A 13,869-nucleotide genomic window follows, 5' to 3' on the forward strand; every position below is an offset into this window, starting at 1 on the left:
GGGCTTTGTTGCTTCTGGGCTAGATGGCCACTTGTTTACTTTCAAGCCTTTAAGACCCCAGCTGCTATATCTCTCGATAGCCGGGCACCATCAGCCTTCTTCATATATATTGTTATATAACCTTTCTCTGTAGTCTTTATATAAATAACCTTTATATAAATAAATATATATATCTATATCTTTAGGTGTGTTCATTTTACATTTTTACAATTTACTTTATCTGAACCATGACCTCTGGCAGGAGACAACTTCTCTTCTACCTCTATGCACATTTTGTAGCTGTATCTTCTTCAGTCTACCACTATAACCCTTGCTACTAGTGAAGGTCTAAGTGCAGAAACATTCAAAGATGTGTGAGGCAGGGATAGTAGCGGTGTGGACTCAGAGGAGGTGTTTGGTTGTTACCACATTTAAAACTCATTGTAAGAAGCCCTGGTGGTTCAGTAGTTCAGTGCTCAGCTGATAACCAAACGGTTGGTGGCCTGGAGTCACCAGCTGCTCTCCAGAAAGACGCGGCAGTCTGCTTCCATCAAGATTTACAGCCTTAGGACCTCTATGGGACTGTTCTCCTCTGTCCTCTAAGGTCACAGGGAGCTAGAATTGACCCGGCATCAGGGCATTTTGGTTTCAGGGTATTTACTTGGGAGTGGAAGGGCCCTGGGGCATATAGTGGTTAAGTGAGCACATATTGCTAACAGAAAGGTTGGTGGTTCAAATTCGCTCTCTCACTAAACTCACTGCCATCGAGTCAAGTGCTGCTGGAGGTAAAATCAGGCAAAGCTGCTCCAGCAAAGATGATAGCCTGGGAGGCAATTTGACCCTGTTGCATTTGAAGTTCTGCATTTGACTCAACAGCATGCAAGAACCACAATATGCCACTTGGTAAGTTATTTTGCCATTGTTGGTCATCGTGACCCTGGGCCAGTCTTACTAGCGGTTACCTTTCTGATTTCTTAGTGTCCTTTGAAGTAATGAACTATCAAAGTCATTAAATTATTAAAGTAATTAAGGACCTAGTAAATATTTTATATATCACTTATGGTGTTATCGACAGTAAACTCATTAATTCCAGTGTGCGAAGCATCCTTTCGTTGTCTCCTCCTTTGTGACATGCACTTCTTGTTGCACTATCTTTGACTAGGTATAAGATGGGGTACCCCTCCCCCCCAAAAGAAACCAACAACAGGTAAATGCTCTGCTGTGGGGAGCTTTCGTAGTACACCTTTTTTCCTCTAGGAGAGCATCAAGCAAGTCACTCTGAGTTAGTGTACCCACTGGTGTCGCCTGGGAAGGTTCCCTCAGGTCACAGTGAATTTTTGCATAAAAGCACTTTCACTGAATTTCGGTTTTGGTGATGGCCGATTTAAGAGAACAGCCTGTGGCTGTGAAATTTTGTTTCCTGCTCAGGCAAAATGTGTCAGAAACAGTCGTCCTGTTGAACACAGCTTACAAGGACATCACTATGGGAAAAACCCAAGTGTATGAGTGGTTTTCTGTTTTCAAAAAAGCTGAAATGTCGATTGATGACAAACCTCATTCTGGATGTCCCTCAGCTTCCTGAAAGGATGAAAATGTTGACGTGTAGTGAATTTGGAGTTCATTCCAACAGGTCAAACTGTTAATCAACTTTTCTATTTAGAGGTTCTGAAAAGATTGCTTAAAAGTGTGTGACAAAAAAAGACCTGATTTGTGGCAATGGGGGACTGGTTTTACCTCCACGACAATGCATCTGCTCATGCTGCCATTTCAGTGTACCAGATTTTGGCAAAAGATAGCATGCCTCTCTTGCCCCATGTACCTTACTCACCAGACGTTGCTCTGTGCGACTTCTTTTTGTTTCCACAAATGCAGAGGGACATGAAAGTATAGTCATTTTATTACATAGAAGAGGTGAAGAAAAAAATGAGGGAGGTGTTGTCAGCCATCTAAACATATCATTTTGAAAATGTTTCCAAGAATGGAAACACCGATTTGACAAATGTATTAAGTGTAATGGAGAGTACTTTGAAGGTGATAAGATTGTTTTGTTAAAAAAAACAAACAAAAAACATAGCTTTGAAAAAATTCTGAGGTTTTTTTGGGGGGTATCCCCTTGTATGTATAATGAGAGATTCCCAAAAAAGAGGGAAGGATCTCAAATGATCCTATAACATCGCTTCTAAACAAGATCACTCTCAGAGCAGTTTAGACATTAGAAACAAAATATCCTCAAGGAGAGAACCATATCCTCTTCCATAACTCACTCCAAGATGTCAGGAGCATTTCTTTCCCTCATGTTATCTAAATCTTAATTGCTTTCTCTTTTCCCTTGTCCACAGTGACACATAGCACCCTTTAAAATGCACACTTGAAACTGCCTTCTCAAAGTGAAATGTCAAAAGTTTGTTTGAAAATCATAAAGAAGTAACACACTGAGTGGAGCCTATGTACTTAAGACTCAATCAGTTGTTTCTGTCATGCTGTTCATGAGAAAATGTGATTAATGTGTCATTTGTGATTTTGAAAACTGTATTTATTTTTGTTGAAACTTCAAAACATATTTATATTTCAAATGATGACTCTGAGACCCTAAATTGTGTGCTTCTCTGTGACACATTTCATAATCCGTCAGGGCAAACCGTTTCTAAGTTCTGCCAAAGCTAATTGCCTTTATAGATCAAATTGTTAAATTTGAGTTATGGTTTAATTATGTGGAATGGGAATGCTTGCTTGTTTCCTCTATAAGCAGTTTTATTCTGTTGTGAAATGAATAGGTTTGAAATTCCTTTTAGGGATGTATTTGGTATTGGGTATGTCTTACTTTCGTGTCTCCCTTAGTCATTATGTTCTATGAGTATGTTAGATTTAAACATCCATGAGAGCAAAAACAGAGATTGCAGATTCATTTGGAAAATTCTATCATTGAAGAGCTCAGTTTAATCATCAAACAAAACTCGAGCATTTATGGAATCTTGGCTCAGGTTTTTCCCTCCTTTGTCTGACATTCAGATAGTCCAGGAAGCCACTGCTGGGTCAATAGCTGTCTTTGAATCACAAGCTCTGATGATACTGAAGAAGCTTAAAGGATGATGATGTGATCTGGGCCACCTAAGTTCACAAAAAACTCCAGAGTGTTGGAAATCCAGAGAGGGAAACCAGCATTCAGTGTCTGTTATACAAAAGCCTACTTCCTTTTATTGTACAAGAAGCAGTGCTGCATATCAGCATAGAAAATTAGACATGTGGCTCTCCCAAAAATGTAAAAGTAAAAGATGGCATTTTATCTGACTGTGAGAAAGGTGGGGCAAGGCCCAGAGGAGAGAAGCAGGGAAGCCACATAAGAACACGAAGTGGTAAGAAGTGTAGAGGTATAATTTTACTCAAATAAAAATGTGCATCCTTTTAAAGGACACACAATACTGTGGACCTAAACACACCTTTTCAGGAGTGACCTAATTTTTGAATTAAAAAAAAAGCCAACACAGTGATATATTAAGTGATATCATTTAGAAAGAAGCAACAACATCTTACTTTCTGAATGTATTATGGGTTTTGTAAAGAAACTGACTTGTTTTATCAAAGTGATTATTTTTGTAACAAGGGATGCATTTTGCAGTGAGACCTAGTTGGTATACATGTAAATCTTCACACATACACTCACTTTTTACAATTATATTTATCCTCACTTTGTGTAATGCACTATTGGTATTTTCTGTTATGTTCCCTTAAAAAAATTCTGGTTATAACCCACAAAGAGCATTTTATGATAGACTGCATTGAACAAGAGGCATACTCGTAGATGGGGACTCTGGCTTCCTTTGGCACCTTATGCATCACAGTGATGCAAAGCTGCCCTTAAACCCTGTTCATGTTGGTCACTTTCCAAGTGTGGCTTAGGCATTCATGGCCATTCTAGTCAATCTGAGAGGCAAACATATAGCAGTTCTGACTCTCAGCCAAATGCAAATCATAAATTAATTTTAAAAGGTAAACTTGCATAGTCTGAGGATTTCTTGCCCAGTTAGCTTTCTCACCATCACTTTAATCAGTCTGAGAGTCAGTAAGGCTCAGCTTCAGCACCTTTGTAAGAGAACGTGGCAAGCAAAGCTGAATCGCAAGTCCGTCCACTTTCAGGATCTAATCATATATACGTGGGGAGGTACCATATCCTATTTCCACCATATTTATCCTATTCATTGGTATCGGGATGATTTAGCACGCAATCCCTTCAGTTCTAAAAGATCTAAAAGAAGCACCTCAGTAGAGTCAGGGTCCTGATAGCACCATCAAGACACCTGCAAATATACTAATCCAGGCAGTAGGAATAGAGAATAAGTGTTTATCACAGTACCAGAAAGAACAAGGTAGGTTCAAGGTGAGGGCATTTGATGAGCAGTATTGCAGACAAGTGAGAAATGTTTTATCAAGAGCTGTCATGACACCAGGGAATGTGCCAAGGGAAGGCTGCGTAGATAACCATCCTCAGTAACTGAAGGCAGCACGTACTCCTGCAGGGCTCACAGCGATTTGAGTCTTAAACAGGCTTTATTGAGCTAGGCAGTTGAGCAGCTTGAGGGTCAGGGGTAGGCACTCTTCCAGCAGTGTTACATGCATGTGATAAATGAGCCATCATGTGGCTGAGTTTACTTGGGTTTCCCCCAAGGTGTCAAGGTTTTCTAGGGGTTCTGTGAATCAACCCCTGAAGAGTGGAGGTCACCAGGGCTAGGGTGATGATATGTCTTTTTACGCAGCACTGACATTCCCATCCTCCATGTCGCAATGGTTCTTAATGTGGGGGGGCGAGGGTACTGATTGTGCTGAGTTTGAAATCATTCTGTCTTCTCACTGAAACCTAGCGGAGCCAGTGGAGGAGTGATCCTTGAGAAATGTCTGCACAAGATCAAGAGTCTGCTTATGTCCACTGAGCTTCTGGCTTTGATTTCCAAGATGCACTTCTGTCATCTTTCCAGTTCACAGAGCGTCAATTAGGGACGTCACAGAGTTCAGCATCCAAAGGGAAGTTGGGAGCAGGGTCTCTTGCCATTCATTATGTTGTAAGACAGAGCAGAGGATGATGAAGATCCCATGGAATGTCCTGTTGTTCCGAGGGTTTGACCTTGACTATTATTGATTAATTATTAAGTGGAGAATGGGCTAATAAAAATAAATCCATTTCAGCTCTTGAGGTGTGAGATGCAGCCACTGTGACCGTCTTTCTTTTCTCTGTATAAAGCCATGTGCCCTCTCCATCTCAGTGCTCTCACAAACCCTGTTCTGCCTGCAGGCATTTTCCCTTGCATCCCAGGCAGGAGGACATTGTTGGCTGCCTAGGTAAGGCTTCACAGGGTGTATGATAAATTATCTGTAGACAGTTACATCGCCTGTCACTAAACTGTCCCTGAGAATAATAATAATAATTTTCAAATATATCATAAAGTACTTACAACATCAGATTGGGCAGTATTTCATTCTATTGTGTGGAAGGTTGCTATGAGTCAGAATTGGCTTGACAGCACCTGACAACAAAAACAATTTACAACATCACCTTTGTAACTCTGTGTATAGAGATAGGATTACATTTTTTTTTCCAGCAAGGAACCTACATAGACTGATTGACTTGCTTGGGATGCTGGAGCTGGGATTGGTAGCCAGACAGACAGGTTCCACTACACTATGCTGCCCCTCAAGTCAGAGACTGTAGCTTATATTTGTAGCCTCAAGCTCAAGTGCATTGCCTCACTCACCTAACCCATGAATAAATGAAGAAACTGGTTGGTATTAGTGAATAACCAGACACTCGCAGTGTGTCCATCTGGCTCTGAAGTTCAGACTTAGTAAAGAAGGTGTTAGAGGTTAGTTTGAGCAGGTTGAGAATGAAGTTGTCCTGCCCAAGTGAGTGGAAAATAAAGAATGTCATTGAAGGCCTAGAAAGAAGCCGTGGAACATCGCAGGATCAAGCTGGTTAGGAGAGGGAGGCGGAAAGTGGGGTAGTTCACACAGCATTCCGTGCTCTGATCTGCTCGTCTCAGGTTCCAGGTCCTCATGAGCGAGGATAGGAAGATAAATGGATTTTTCTCCAGAGACAAGGAAGGGCAGTATGTCCAAGTTGTGCACTCGTTGAGTTGAGTTCCCGGGACCATTTCAACTGAGAGTCTGCGAAGATGTGTCTTAACAGAACAAGTGACAATTGCGATGTGAGGAGGAAAGAGCTCATTTTTGGCGATAGCTGTATTTATATATCCTGAGAATTGTTGCCAGTTGTTAGTAGAAAGCATGTTTTGAGATAGAATCTGTGACCATCAGGGACTGGGGAAGAGAGGGAGAAGACCCGTTGGTCTCTTGGGATGAGCATCACCTCCAGAGGGGCTCTTGCTGTTTTATGGACAGCAGCGAGAGAATGCCTCGGAGATGCAGTTCTAATGATTGGCTGCTTTGTATTCTGGTTTTCGGGTAAGTTTAGAAAGAAAAGCAATTTCCCACTCAGCAATTGGCACACAGATTGTTTGATGGCATCAGCTACAATCCTCAAAATATGTGGACATTCTCCGTGTTTTCAATTTTGGGTGCCGGTTTCTGTTTACCTAAGTTTTCCTGCCCTTTTCTGTCTTCTTAACCTACCTTTTGGGTAAATGCTGCTCTTTGGACTCGTCGTTGAATGTTTTGATGAGTGTTAGTGGTTCTGGGATCTTTATGGGCATAGGAAAGTCCTCATCCCTTTCCAAAGGAGCAGTTGGTGGTTTTGAACTGCTGACCTTGTGGTTAGCAGCCCAATGAAAAGCTCACCAAGCCATTAGTGTTTAGCCATCTAAATTCAGTCAGTGTTAAACAATCTAAATCTAAGCATATGTAATGGATAGAACTTTGCCAAATGGCAGCTAGTCCTGTGTCATGAGGTCTTTTATGCCTATCTAAATACCATTTTTCCCCACATTGAATACGTTTCTGTTCTCCATGCAAAGATCTGGTCTTTAGAGAAAATTTGATATATTAATGGGGAGGTAAGAATTTCCTTTGATTTTCATGGATTTAGATGACAGACATACAGAGACCAATGCTTTTAAAAAGTTGTTCTTTTTTAAGTCAGACTTCTCTTCTTAGGTAGAATTCTCTCCTAAGGGATGAGGCAGGAATCATGACCCCAGACCATATTATTCTGAACTAACAACTCTTCAAATGGTTATTGATGTTTGAAGCACTTGTTATATATTTAAACTTTCACCTACATATGTAAATTAATGGGTCATTCAAAGGTGTTCTTTTGTACCACAGCTATTTGGGGTAATGACCATAGCAGTTTGTATTACACATGCCTTAGCCTAGCGGTCCTCAAACTACGGTCTGCAGGGCACATGCAGCCCACCGAGAGCATTTATCCGGCCCGCGGGGTGTTTTTGCCACGTTTTGTTTTTTACTTCAAAATAAGATATGTGTAGTGTGCATAGGAATTTGCTTATAGTTTGTTGTTGTTTTTTTAACTATATTCCAGCCCTCCAACGGGTCTGAGGGACAGTGAACTGGCCTCCTGTTTAAAAAGTTTGAGGACCCCTGCTAGCCACTAAAATAAAGTCAATTAATGAATGTCCCTTGTTTTAATAAAAACTGAAGTATAACTCCAACCTTACATTTAAATAAACTTAGATGTAGAGGGAAGTAATGAGATAATATTTGGCTATAGAATTTAAGGTGAGAACTTATTTCAGAATTATAAAATATATTTTGTATGTTAATTTATGTTAACTGAAATTCAGTGATAGATTATGGTAGAGACTGGGAATTAATGTTTAGTAGCCTGTTAAAATTCAGCATATTTGATATCAGTAATTATTATTCTGATCTTAAAAGTGAAAAAGAATCATATATGTTCACCAAGGAGGAACTATCAAGGCCTCCACATGTCATTTCCAGTGTTGCCCCAATCCAAGGATCATTAAGTATGTACAGAAGGGAAACAATCCCAAATGGCCATTTATTTATTAATATTGCATTCAGAGACCCCAGATACATTTGTATCTATAATAAAATCTATACCCACTTATCTTAATGGCAGTGAAGACAGGTTTTCCTAATTCACAAGTTTGGGAAATAGTATTTGAAGTCCTTGCCTTCAGAGTGGTGCATTGCTGGAATTTAAATGTGTAGTCCGCTTTCCCTCTCTATCCAGGATTTGAATTTACGGATCAATTTTTACACTTTAAAATAAAGGGTTTGAGATTAAATGTCTGCGTTATCTAGCCATTCTTCCAAAAAGCATATCGAGGCTTCTTCTGTGGTAAGCATCAGGGAAAAGGGGGAACATGTCAGCTGCTGTTGAGTCCGTCCCAACTCAGTGACACTTGTGACAACCGAACAGAACACTGCCAGGTCCTGTGGCACCTTCCCACGGTCGCTGTGTTTGAGTGTGTTGTGGTCACCGTGCCCATTCTTCTCCTTGGAAGTCTTCCTCTGTTTCACCACTCCTCTGTTTTACCAAGCATGATGCCCTTTGCCCGGGACTCGAAGTCGTACCATTTTTACTTTGAAGGAGCAACCCCACTGTGCTTCTGCCAGCACAGACTTGTTTCCTCTTTGGGCAACCCATCGTAGAGTCCGTCTTTTTCCAGCACATACGTTAAATGCATCTTTGGGTCTTGGTTATTCATTGCCCAGCTTCCACATGCAAACAATAGGCACAACATAAAGCCCACATGGCAATTTCGGTGACAGTTGGACTGTGCCACTGTGCGGGTCATGAAGAAGTCATTACCGTGGCATTTTGACAGCAGCCAAACAGGGCCACACAACTTTAGAGAACTTTCTAATAGCGTAAAAATAAATAAAGCCAACATGTGGGATAGAAAATAAGAAGGAGTGGCATGCGCATTAGTATGAATGCATAGATAATGGCTTCCTGAAGCCAAAATACTGAGGATAAAAATAATCAGGAGATTAAAGGAGTGTTCCATAGGATGGCCTATTGAGTGCAAAGTTCTGTGGAGTGACTCAACATGCTATATGTTCAAGGCACAGGGGAAAAAGGCCATTATGTTGGAAACAGAGTGATTGTGGGTGAGAATGGGAGAAGAGGATGGAGAGGTAGGTAATAGCCAGGATACAGAGACATTTCTAGACGATACTAAGTGGACCATAATTTTAGGTAGCAAGAAGTCTCTGAAAGGGTTTATTTAAGTGAATGGAATTATTGGATATGGTTAGTGATTTGAAAGCTTCTTCTGGTTACAGTGGGAATAATAGATAGGGCGGAATGTGGAAGGGTGGGAATAGGCAAGAGAGGAGGACATTGCCGAAGTCCAAGGTCAGATTTTGTCATGATTTAGTGGAGATAATGAAAGGCAAGTGGATTTGGCCAAGATATTCAAGGAAACTTTTTTTTTCTTTCTCATCAATTAATCATTTTATTTGGGAGCTCTTAAAAATCTAATAACAATCCATCATCCAAGAGTATTCAGCACACTTGTGCAGATGTTGTCAAGGAAACTTTCTAATGGATTGACTAGTGCGTTAAGCATTGGAATGCTCACCTAAAGGTCAGTGGTTTGAACCCCGCATACATATTTATAGCTTTGAAATTCTACGGGGCAATTCTACTTGCTCTTAGTTGGAACCGATTGAATGGTCTAGTGTGCTTGTATTTATTTCTTTTAATTCCAAGTAGATAGAAATGAAAGGGAATGTTTTTATTTCTGCAGTTATTCATTTTAGTCTCAACTCTTTTCCAAACCTGCTTTCAACACTGGAATACATTCTTCTAACCAAATTAGGCATGTGGTCACTATGGTTTGGGATAGGCCTGACAGCAGCCAAAGCGGACTCTCTGGACTTAGTTCTTGCCTTCCTAGAGCTTAAAATCTGGTGAAAGAATCATTAATATTATCACACAGATCAATCAATAACCACTGCTCCGAAAAGAAAAATGAAGTGAAGCTATGTGGGACTAAAAAAGTTAATGGGAAGACTGAATGTATCCAGAGTATGTGAGGGTGTTGTGGGTAGAGCTAGGATTGGGTGTAGAAAGGACATGCCAGGTCGTCGAAAGCTGGGAGCAGAAAGACAATGGAGCTCTTGCTGTGGAAGTGCTGAGGCCTGTAGTAGGGAAGAGGTGGCACACGTTTCAGGAACCCATTTTTTTTTGTTTTTTGTTTTTTTGTTTTTTTTCTCCAGGAACCCATTTAAGAACACCTGTGGGCTAGAAAGCAAAGGAGGGAAAGCAAGCCAAAAGTCTTGAAAGCAGATGTGCACTACCTTGTTGGCCGTGTTAATGAGATGTGCTTGGATCCTGAAAATAGAAACTCATAAAGAAGCCTGTCTAATTGCTAAGGCGTATTCTTATTCCAAATTCTGTACTTTTTATGATTTAATTTGAAGTAAGAAAATGGCAGTGCTGCAAAGTGACCTTCAAGAAACAGTGAAAATGCCTGCATTTGATTAACATAATTAGAGAGCCTCTCAAAGAAGCAGCATGCATGATCATCTTCCCCTCAGGTGCCATCGAATCTCTCAGAATAACACAGTCATTACAGTCCTGGCATTATGACACCGGCAACATTATCTTTTCCATTCTTGGACTGCCTTTGGCCACTGTCCCATAGGCTCTTCTCTGGAACCCTGGGCTTTCCGAGCATATGCAGCGTGCAGTATACTCAGTGAATTCCGGTGTAGGCGAACTAAAATAATTAATGCGGCAATTGTGGATTTCAGGTTACCAAAACCATATCCAATTCTAGGAGGGTAATCAGATAATATTCTTGAGTTAAATACACTAAATCTGGACATGGAGGCCACGCTTTCTGCTCTCCAGAATACAGGGCTTTAAAAGATGAAAGACATTGTGCAGTTTGCTCTCGCCAGGAGGTAATTTGCCCCCCATGGGGACATTTGGTAATCTCTTGGAACATTTTTATTTTCACAATTGGAGTGAGTTGCAGACAGGCTCCCAAAGGAAAGAATTATCTGGCTGCAAATGTCAATCGTGCCAAGGTTTAGCATCCCTGAACTCCATGCCTTTTCATAAATGACAAATAATTCTGGTTTATCAAAGGTCTTAAAGGAAATCATTGCTATAGCTGGACAAAGGCATACTATGAGAATGAGATGGGTGAAAAAAACATGCTCACATGAACTAAGTATTCTCCATGTTCTTATCATCTGCATTTTTCTTTTACTTAAAAAAATGAGTGTACATATGAGGGGGTAAACAAACGAAACAGGATTTTTTTTCTTCAAAGCTATGTATTTAATTTTTTTTTACAAAACAACCTTATCATCTTCAAAGTACTCTCCATTACACTGAATACATTTGTCAAAACTGAGATTCCCTTTTTGGAAACATTTTTCAAACATCTGTTTGGATAGCTGGCAGCACCTCCCTCATTTTTTATTTCTAAGTCTTAAACTCCCTGTCCTTTCATGTCCCTCTGCATTCGCAGAAATAAAAAGTAGTTGCATAGAGCGAGGTCAGGTGAGTAAGCTTGGTAGGGCAAGAGAAGCATGCTGTTTTGCCAAAAACTGGCAAACTGAGATGACTGCGAGAGCAGGTGCACTGTCGTGGTGGCAAAACCAGTCCCCTGTTGGCCACAAATCAGGCCTTTTTTGTCACACACTCTTACACAATCTTTTCAGAACCTCTAAATAGAAAGCTTGATTAACAGTCTGACCTGGTGGAACGAACTCCAAATATACTATGATTCAACATTTTCATCTGTTTAGGAAGTTGATGGATATCCAGAATTAGGTTTGTCATCAATTGACATTTCAGCCTTTTTGAAACGAGAAAACCACTGTACACTTGAGCTTTTCCCATAGCGCTGTCCTTGTCAGCTGTGTTCAACCTCACAATAATTTCTATGGCATTTTTTCCCAAGGAGGAAACAAAATTTCACAGCCTCACACTGTTCTCTTAAATCAGCCATCACACCTCCTCCCCACCCCCCAAAAAAACGAGGTTCAGTGAAACTGCTTTTACCAAAAAATTCACTGTGACCAAAGAGAACCTTCCTAAATGATGCCACTGGGTGCACTAACTCAGAGCAAGTTGCCCCATGCTCACCTAGCAGGAAAAATGCGTACTTTGAAAGCTTCATTCCGCCAAGCAATTCCAGTTTTGGGGGGGTACTCTCTCATACAGTACGATTAAGACCATAATAAACTATTCACACCCCCTTTCTTGTGATGCCTGTCTCTTTCACATGGAATTTAAGTATAACCCCCAATTGCAATTTACTTTAGAAAGAGACATCTACCCTAGACCATGGGACCTTGTTCTTACACCAAGTTTCATAGCACTTTGCATCTCGTGTTTATTTGAACTTGGAAGAGATATCTTGTGGACCAAGTGATAAGCAAACAACAAGGAAGATACATGGGTAAAATTATTACCTTATTACTTATAAAATCTGTTTTGCAGGATGTAAGAAAGCTATGAGATAAATCGGCTTTCCAACCCAAGACAAGACTTACCATCCCTGTCACACAAAGCTAGATCAAAGCAGATTTCTTTTCTTTTTTTGTGGGGGGTTGTGGGGGAGCGGGGCTGGAAGAGACCTATTCTGAGGAAGCAGCAGAGAATGAACACCTCCATGGGAAGTGTCTCCCACAAGGAGGAATGTGAAGGCTATTACTAATGAACGGAGTCATGCCCTCCCTGTAGAGCAGAGTGGACAAGGAGGAAGAGAAAGGCCCTAAACTTTACTAAATGAGTTCTCTTCCACATGGAGCTCAAAAAAGTCCCAGAAACCATCAGAAATGGGAAGGATGTTCTCCCCTTTGACCGCTGCTCCTAGAAAAAGCTGTCAGTTTTGTTTGCCAGCTTTGTCTACCACCAGTGCTATCCAACACAATTGTCACAAACCGCATGTTCATTTATATTTAAATTGATTCAAATTAACGAATTTTTTCGATAGATGTTTTCAGCCACACTGACTACCTCTGACTGGTGGTGACTATAGTGGAGAGTGCCGCCCTCTGTTATCAGAATGGTTGGGGTGAAGAGTGAGCTGGGGTTTTGCTTACTCAATCTTTTTATGATCAGGGTCCATAACAAAGTCTGAGCCACTCACAAATGTTTGTTGAATGAATAGGTGAAGGTCCCATATTTTATTGTTCAATTCTTAAATCTATCTTTCGTAAAGATCTTCCCACTTTGAGGCAGCAAGATATAACAATGAAATACAGGTGTCTCATTAATTAAAATAAATTTAATGAGTATATATTTATAATTGTTTTATATTTACAAATAATTGTGTATTCAAAAGCCTATGAAAGAACTTGATGGATAATATTCATTGGACTGTATACACCACCCAGGGGTGGTTATTGGAGGAGGGAAATATGAAGGAGTTTTTATTTAAACTATTTGCTGCTAGGAGAATGAATTACTTTTCAGTTTTTAAAAAAAGTAACGCAGTAGGTAGCATATTAACTATATAAACAAATTAATAATAGCTCTTATCAATGTCTAGTATTAATGAAAGGCCATTTGAAGAGTGAGTAAACTAAAATATTAAGAGAAAATGATATTGAAGTCAAAGGACAAAGTACAGCTATCAGTTTAATGGAGATTGTGTGGAAGTCATGAGCTCTGTCTTCTAAGGAGTGGGCAAAATAATGTTTCATGTTTTTGTTTTCCCTCCCAAAATAAAGCTCACCTGCCCTGATAGCGTAGTACTTACACATTGGGCTGCTAACCGCAAGGTCAGCAGTTCGAAACCACCAGCTACCCTCAGGAGAAAGACAAGGCTTCCTACTCCAGTAACAAGTTACTGTTTCAGGAGCAGTTCTACCCTGGCCCGTAGCGTCACTGTGAGTCAGAAGTGACTTGCTGGCAATGAGTTTGGACCTTGGTTCTGCTCAGCAGAAAAGATGACCCCACTCCGATGGCACGGTCCCCCCCCCCCC

The 13,869-nt window shown here is 40.5% G+C and overlaps 1 protein-coding gene across 2 annotated transcripts in view; it reads left to right on the top strand.

The window, feature by feature from the left end:
- Positions 1 to 13,869, top strand: part of PRKG1 (protein kinase cGMP-dependent 1) — a 1,384,334-nt gene that overhangs the window by 1,132,192 nt on the left and 238,273 nt on the right. The gene's annotated exons all lie outside the window — the stretch shown is intronic.

The sequence above is a fragment of the Echinops telfairi genome, unplaced genomic scaffold, assembly GCF_000313985.2.
Source record: "Echinops telfairi isolate 266 unplaced genomic scaffold, ASM31398v2 ScPeMD7_70;HRSCAF=299, whole genome shotgun sequence".
NCBI classification, from domain to species: Eukaryota; Metazoa; Chordata; class Mammalia; order Afrosoricida; family Tenrecidae; genus Echinops; species Echinops telfairi.